General features: G+C 40.0%; 1 pseudogene; it reads left to right on the top strand.

Moving 5' to 3' along the window:
• The first annotated feature begins 1,934 nt into the window (after positions 1 to 1,934).
• LOC116904445 lies at positions 1,935 to 2,579 on the top strand (annotated as a pseudogene).
• The last annotated feature ends 6,263 nt before the right edge of the window (positions 2,580 to 8,842 follow it).

Raw genomic sequence — 8,842 nt, 5'->3', positions numbered from 1 at the left:
TGTGCTCTGTCCACATACTGGCTAATCAAGTAGAAACTCTTCAGAGTACTACTAATCACTCTGGGAAAGGGGAAAATAACATATCAAATCATCTATTGTCTCTGTAAATTTGAACATTGTTCCCACTTACAGACTGAAACAAATCTAATGCCTACTTCATGAAGACAAAGAAATAAAACCCCAAAATGCTAGAAGGAAGAGTCAGCAATAAACAGAACTAATGAGTACTAAATCATAAGCAAAAAAAAAAAAAATCATATACCGCTCTAGTCCCCCAGACTCTACCTCCTTGCCATTTTTCCCTACTGCAGTGAGAGGGGAGATGACCTTCCCACTGCCTAAGAATGGTTTCCCTCTGTTCAATTCTTTCCTGTGAATCATCCAAGGATGTCTTAGATGACCTCCACTTGTGGTGCTAGTGTTCTCTGATGCTTGCCTGTCAGAATCATGTGAGTGTCCCCTGCTCCAGACATAAACCTCACTTTATCCTTACCATTTCTATTTATTCTTCAATGTCGCACTTTCTGTTCTTCCTCACAGTGACATATTTGAAAATGGATTGACAGAGCCCCAGAGCTGCCTCCTTCACTCCCATTCATGCCTCACATCACAGACCTGGTGATACCCTAACTGTTTTCACTGCCACCAATGAACTCTTATGCTGTTATATTCAAGGCACATACTTTTAAACTCAAGCCCTTCACTCTTGAAGGACTTGCCCACTCCTTCCTCTCAACTTTTCACTCCGCTTGTTTCTCAAGCAATGCTTTCTAGGTTATTTTCCTATCTTTTCAAAAGGTCCTGTTTCCACTCTTTGAATGAACCTAACTTTTCTACCTGTTCTTTAAATAATCTTATTCATGACTGTGAGGATGATGGAAAGAACTCCCAGGAGCCAACATTATTTTATTTTTTCAGGGAAAGGGTATATAAGGGTTCTTTTGGTTATGTGCAGGAAAGGGTGATTGGTCATAATACAGTACCTAATTATCATATAGGCAGAAAGGGCTGACTTGTCATAATACAGCACCATATGGGTGGGGAGGACTGATTGATCATACATAACACAGTCCCTAATTATCATAAGGGCAATAAGAAGGACCAAAACGCATGCCAAATCATTCAGCACATGCAGGGGTTAGGCATCTGTGCTTAGAAACACTCTTCCATTAAGGAAAGGCAAAAAAAAGAGGAAACCCTGCTGAGAAAGGGAGACTGGGGGACTGCACCCTTAATAGCCAGGTCCTCCAACACCTGCTGCATTATCTCTATTCCCTCGTGTATCTTAATGTAGTTACTATTACTTAAATTTCAGATGCCATTGACTTCATAGCAGAAAACTGATGTTCTGTAGCCAAAACTGGGGGAAAAATTTACTAGCACTTCTCTAAACTACAGTGAAACAAACTCTAATGTGAATATTATTCCTGTAACTGGCCCAGTGGATTTTTAATGAATGGTTGTAAAGTACATTTGTAATTTCACTACGTAGCTTTTATCTTCGTATCTCCACTCTCGGGCTCTGTTTCTGGATAGACCGGGCATGCCCAATTGCGTGGAGATTTACAGGAGGGCAGATTCTTCTAATGATGCTCTGACTCTTGAAACAGATCTATGAGTTACTGGTCAATTCAGAAAAATTATAGCTATAATTGCTACCATTAAAGACTGAACTGTTGCACTAGCAAGCAATCCTGAACATTAGCATTGTATTAAATAAATGAATGAATGAATGAACAAATTAATTAATTAATTAATTAATTAATGCCAGGCTTCCTTTCCTCTATTGCTACATTTCTGTTGGTGATCTCAATTAACTAAAAGATTCATGAGAAATGTCATGGGCTGGATTATATCTTGTAAATTTCAGCTGGTGACGTGGGACACACTCATTATAGCCATTCATGATGCCTGCAGGTCTCCCTTACAGCACCATGGCAGATGCCTTCACCAGCACCTGGAAACCAGTGGACTGCAAGGATTATAATCACTACATGAAGTCTCTTGATGTGAGCTTGGCCACGAGGTAGGTGGCTGGCATGATCAGTCCCACCACGATCATTGAGAAGAGGACTAATCTCACGTTAAAGATACATAGCACATTCAAGAACACAGAGATGAGGTGGGGTTGAACTCAATGAAACAACTGCATAGAACAGGAAGGTCCTCATGACCCTGGAAGTAAACCTGTCTTTGTGTGGAGGAGGGACAGGCAAGAGACTACATTTTTGTAGGAGCTAAGTGACCAGAAGTTCATCATGGTCACCCACGGCAGTGTGGTGAGCATCAGAACTTACAAGAAGGAGGTGTGCCCAAGCTGCACCATCTCAGACCGATTCTCTTCCAGGTGTTTACCCCTTGACACAGGACTATGGCACTCACACACACACTCTCAAGGCTTGCATAAATACTTTGGTTGGAATTTTTCTGGAGCCAAGCAGAACAAGCCTGGATCCGGTTCCTATTGTGTATGTGGTTTGCTTTTAAAAACTGTATCCAAAGGTGCTCTGAGGTCAATGAAGTCCAGCCAAAGGGAAAAACAAAAAACTCAGCTGTTGAAGGCCAAACTTGCAGCATGATTGTTTTTAGACAGTTTTTTGTTGTTTTGGTGGAGTTTTTGTTTTGTTTTGTTGTTTTTTCTGACTGTTTCACTAATTTGCTTTGTTGTTGTTGTTGTTTGAACAAGCTTTTAATAGAGCACTAAAGGGTAACTGAGCTCCTAAGAATAGGTTCTTAGTCCAAGAGAACCAGTGTCCTTATTAAAAGATGTAAAGACACAAAGCACATTAGCATAAAGAGAAGACCACAAGTAAAGATAAACCAGAAGATGGCTATTAGCAAATCTGGAATTAAAACTACAGAAAAGTAAGTTATTGACAGTGATTGTGCTTGGGCAGGAAAGTCACTCTGTGACTACGTGCCCACTGGTAAGTTTCCCATGTCCCGATTGGATGGTCCCACATCATGCACATATGGACAATGGGTTAAAAACAACAACAATAACAACAACAGCAACAAAGAGGCATTAAGTTGGGATGAGTAGATATGGTCACAATTTCATTGTATAGATGTATGAAATTCTCAGAAATTTTAAAGCTAGAGGTACCCTGATTTGGGACTTCCTATTTCTTGAAATATGAGAAAATAAATTTCTGCAGTGTGAGCCATGCTATTATGGAATAAAACATAAATCTAAGAACTCACTAGGTCTAATAATCTTTTTCATCTGGACACTGTCTCTGGGATATTCCGAGAACCTATCTGAAAAGCAATTTGTACCACAGACGCTAAGAATATATTCAAAAGCGTGAAAGTTAGTTCCTTAATCAAAACAAACTTACAACTCTCCTCAAAAAGCCACCTCATTAACACTACTACTTTCCTAGGTAGAGCTTGAACATTCCAAATGAGCAATTAACAGAAGATGAATGGTATCTGGTAGCAGGACATGAGCTGAACTTAAGGAAAAGGCTAACTAACCATGAAGACATCTGCCCTTCTTCTGTTTGTTTTGGAATACAGCATTTCTTTGGCAACACAAAACAGAAGCCTTTTTTGGTCTTTGTGGTCACTCACTCCTGAATTTTTTTTTATGCTTTCCCATGCTGCTGAAGAAGTCATCATGGAGGAAAATATATTTAGATACATCACTGATCTTTTCCAGCTCTAGATTAGTGTGACAGGTTTTCTATGCTAGACTTAGCAAACAACAATTCCAGTACAAAATCGATTTTAAAAAAAGTTTGGCATTATTTAAAAGACAATACTGAATGGAGAGAAACTTGAAGCAATTCCACTAAAATCAGGGACTAGACAAGGCTACCCACTCTCTCCCTGCTTATTCAATATAGTTCTTGAAGTTCTAGCCAGAGCAATCAGACAACAAAAGGACATCAAAGGGATACGGATTGGAAAAGAAGAAGTCAAAATATCATTATTTGCAGATGATATGATAGTATATTTACATGACCCCAAAAGTTCCACCAGATATCTACTAAACCTGATAAACACCTTCAGCAAAATGGCTGGGTAAAAAATTAACTCAAATAAATCAGTAGCCTTCCTCTACACAAAAGAGAAACAAGGTGAGAAAGAAATTAGGGAAATGACACCCTTCATAATAGTCCCAAATAATATAAAATGCCTCGGTGGGATTGCAGACTGGTACAACCACTCTGGAAATCAGTTTGGAGGTTCCTCAAAAAATTGGACATTGCACGACCTGAGGACCCAGCTATACCTCTCTTGGGCATATGCCCAAAAGATGCTCCAACATATAACAAAGACACATGCTCCACTATGTTCGTACCACCCTTATTTATAATAGCCAGAAGCTGGAAAGAACTAAGACGCCCTTCAACAGAGGAATGGATACAGAAAATGTAGTACATCTACACAATGGAATACTACTCAGCTATCAAAAACAATGACTATGAAATTCATAGGCAAATGGTTGGAACTTAAAATATCATCCTGAGTGAGTTAACCCAATCACAGAAAAACACCCATGGTATGCACTCATTGATAAGTGGATATTAGCCCAAATGCTAGAATTACCCTAGATGCACAGAACACATGAAACTCAAGAAGGATGACAAAAATGCAGATACTTCACTCCTTCTTTAAAAGGGGAACAAGAATACCCTTATGAGGGGATAGGGAGGCAAAGTTTAGAACAGAGGTAGAAGGAACGCCCATTCAGAGCCTGCCCCACATGTGGCCCATACATATACTGCCACCGAACTAGATAAGATGGATGAAGCAAAGAAGTGCAGGCTGACAGGAACCAGATGTAGATCTCTCCTGAGAGACACAGCCAGAATACAGCAAATAACATAGGCGAATGCCAGCTGCAAACCACTGAACTGAGAACAAGACCCCCGTTGAAGGAATCAGAGAAAGGACTGAAAGAGCTGAAGGGGCTTGAGACCCCATATGAACAGTAATGTCAACCAACCAGAGCTTCCAGGGACTAAGCCACTACCCAAAGACTATACATGGACTGACCCTGGGCTCCAACTGCATAAGTAGCAATGAATAGCCTAGTAAGGGCACCAGTCAAGAGGAAGCCCTTGGTCCTCTAACGCTGAACCCCAGTGAACTGGATTGTTGCGGGGGGGCGTGGCCGTGGGGAGGATTGGGAGGGAACACCATATAGAAGGCGAGGGGAGGGGCTGGGTGATGTTGTCCTGGAAACTGGGAAAGGGAATAACATTTGAAATGTAAATAAGGAATACCCAATTTAATAAAGATAAAAAAAGAAAAAAGAAAGAAAGACACCATAGCAGCATCATGCACTGGGCCTGCACAGAATCAAGCCAGGTGAAGTTCCAGTGCTGAGGAGCAAACTGGAAACAATCCCTCAGCCGGAATCCAAAATCTATCTCCAATTGACAGCTGCTCCGAAAGAAGTCTCACCAGTATACAACCCACTCTTAAAGGAATCCCTATGCCCAGTAATGGATGCTAATACACAGTGAGTCAATGGTCTGTTTCTTTATGTTGGGCTTTGTTTTACCTTACTTTTCTTTTGCTTATCTATTATGAGTTCTGATTTTGTGTTTTATGGTGTGTGTGTGTGTGTGTGTGTGTGTGTGTGCACGCACATAGCTGCGGATGTGTCTCTGTGTATGTATGTTTCTCGTGCCTTTGTGCTTTTTTTTTCCTCTTCAATTTGCATTGTTTTATTTTAGTTTTGTAATTTTATTATTGGCCTGTTTGTTTTCTAGAGAGAGAAAGAAGTCATAGAATTTCTGGGAGACGGTAGAGGGAAAACAAGAATCAAACATAATGTGTAAAAAAATATTTTTGATATAAAAATTCTGTATTTGGGTAGGTAAGAAAAGATCCATCTGAAATTCTGTGGGCATAGAACTGGGCATAGAAACATTAGAAATGTGGCCTACTGCAGTTATCATAGAATATTTTTTGAAGCTGTTCCCACACTGTCCTAGTGAAGTCAGTTATTACAAAGAAAGGACTCTTCATCCCCTAGCACAGTCTCAGAAAACTCCAGAACCAAAGAAGAAGCCATGATGTTTGGTGGAACATAGCTATTAGGCAGCTTACCAGGGGAAGCACTATCCTGACCTCGTACAATGTAAAAGCTATCATCAGATTGTTGTTGACAAACCTCTGGCCTTTGGGAAAGCATCCCGGAATGGCCACTAATAGCAGCAGCTGCTGCCTCCCTGGCTCCTCCTGCATTGATTTGCCTTCCCATTTGGGCTACATTACTGGACACTTCATACTCCAGCTCATTTCCTAGCCATTTTATGGACTTTCTTTTCCAAAGGACATGACAGTATCTTCCTCACCTCACAAATGCTCAGGAGCTAACCTTTCACCGTGATTTTAGTGGCCTAAAAATCATGGTCAATGTCATTATATAGCCTCTTGATCACAAAACCTCAGGCAACAGTTATTCATCCCCATGGCCTATTCCAACCCCAACTCTTCTGCTGGGTAACAGAAAGAGGACAATTCTTAGGAGTCAGATTTGTGTTGTGATTTGAATAGTAAAGGTGCCCAACAACTCATATATTAAAGTCTTGGTCTTCTGATAAAGACCTTCTTAAGAGAGTGCTTCTCAATCTTAGGTTCTTGTTGTTGTTGTTGTTGTTGTTGTTGTTGCTGTTGCTGTTGTTGTTGTATGTGCCCTACCTAGAAGTAGTTAAATATCACTATTAAATATCATCTTGTATTTGTTTAATTTTCTTGCATTTGAGGCTTACATTGAAAATAACATTTATTAGAAAATAGTTTTTAACTTGCGATAGCTCCTTAATTAAATTGGTTCTTGGCAAATCCATGGATGTATACAGTGCATTCTGATATTCTGATTACTATAACCCCTGTCCTCTACCTTCCCTCCTATTCCTAGCATGCCACCTCTACTCCCACCCCTCGAACATTTGTGCTTCTCTCTCTCTCTTTTTCTTCTTCTTCTTCTTCTTCTTCTTCTTCTTCTTCTTCTTCTTCTTCTTCTTTCTTCTTCTTCTTCTTCTTCTTCCTTCTTCTCCTCCTCCTCCTCCTCCTCCTCCTCCTCCCCCCTCCTCCTCCCTTCTCCTTCTCTCCTTCCCCTTTGCCCCTCCCCCTTCCCCTCCTTCCCTTCCTCTTCCACTTCTTCCCCTTCCTCTCCTTCCTCCTCCTCCTCCTCCTCTTCTTCTTCTTCTTTGGGTGGACACTGCGTTTGACTCCGTATCTTATCTATGAATAGTGCTACAATGCACCTGGGAGTGCAGAAATCTCTGTCATAGTGAACTGATTACCTTTGGGTATATATGTGCAAGAGAGGGCTTGCTAGATCACATAAGTTTGGGAGAAAAGCCATGACCTTTGAAGACAGTTCCTTATGTCATGGTGACCCCCAACCATAAATTTATTTTTATTGCTACTTTGTAGTTTTGCTAACATGTGAATCATAATGTAAATAATCTAATATCCAAGATATCCGATATGAAACACCTGTGAAAATATTGTTTGACATCCAAAGGGGTCATGAGCCTCATGCTGAGAATCCCTTCGCATAGGAGATGGTTATAAACATTAGGAGTTGAAGCCTGTTTGCAGGAAATACTTTCTTGGTAGCATTCCTTAAGGCATACATTAGCACACTGACTCTTTCCTTCATTTCTTTTGCTTCCTGGCTACCATGAAGTGTACATGATGAACTTCTACCTGCAGGTGATTGATCAACCAGGCAAGCAATGGCTGAGGCCCACAATAAATCTTTTCTCTGTTAAGTTGGTTTCCCTCAGACATAATTTTCATTGCAACAAAAGCTAACTAAAACATTTGCTTCTTTTAGTTTCTATCCATTGCTCTGTCCAATTAAGGAGTAGTGTAAGATATTTTATTTTAGTCAGCAAAACATTATATACTACCCCTACCACTACAGCTAATACCACACAACATCTGACATTTGATGGATATATATATATACTTTACTCAACTCTAAGAGAGGCATCCCGTAATAGTACCTTCCTGCTGCCATATCTCCCAACAGTCACCTTTCCTACAAAGCTGAGGCCAGGCTTTGTTCAACTTTGTAGAAGATTCTTCACAACTCTGCTTGGAGACAGACCAGGATGTTAAGGTGTTTGGATGTTCAGTGTTTCCACCTCATGAATCCAGAAATGTTAGTTCAATAAAAGGTTTATAAAAAATAATGGAAATTTACTGGATAATAACTTTGTGGAAATAAGCCTCCCAAGTACTTCTTGTCTCATCCTCAAGTCTTCTCCTTTCAGACAATAAAATAACCTCTGCTTATTAATCACCCTTAGTGAAGATAAAATGTAAAAAGAAAATGTTTCTCTGATCACAAATATGAAACCAAGTAATATGTAAGATTTTTGTACTTGTTATCATTTTTGCAACAACAACAAAAAAGGAGATGTGATTTGAACACTGTGATTCTACCAAAGGAAAAGCCCTTCTAGTAAATCATGTTGCAATGTAATACACAGACCCAATGTAGTTTTAAGAAAGAATGAAAGGAAAGGTCAGGGCTAATTGGCAGTTAGGCTGAAAATCTGTCTATAGATTTCACTGTGAGCCTTCCAATCTCTCTCTGACCTTCACTCCCCAACCCTCATATTCATTAGTCTTCTGTTGAGGTAGTGTCCTCTGAGGGACCAAAAGGTCTTTTTCCCTTTTTAACAACATTTTAAACTTTAGATGGCACCCTTCTACTCTACAGGATGAAGGATTTGTAATCCACAAAAATTCTCATTAAAATAAAATTGCTACATGAAGCCTGGATATACTTGCTGATAGCAACACAAAACAAATAGATGACTTAACTGAGTCCTTATTTGGTTTTCTGTGTGGCAGATGA

The sequence above is a fragment of the Rattus rattus genome, chromosome 6, assembly GCF_011064425.1.
Source record: "Rattus rattus isolate New Zealand chromosome 6, Rrattus_CSIRO_v1, whole genome shotgun sequence".
NCBI lineage: Eukaryota > Metazoa > Chordata > Mammalia > Rodentia > Muridae > Rattus > Rattus rattus.
Note: the sequence above shows the minus strand (reverse complement) of the source record. Positions and strands in the feature narration are given on the sequence as shown.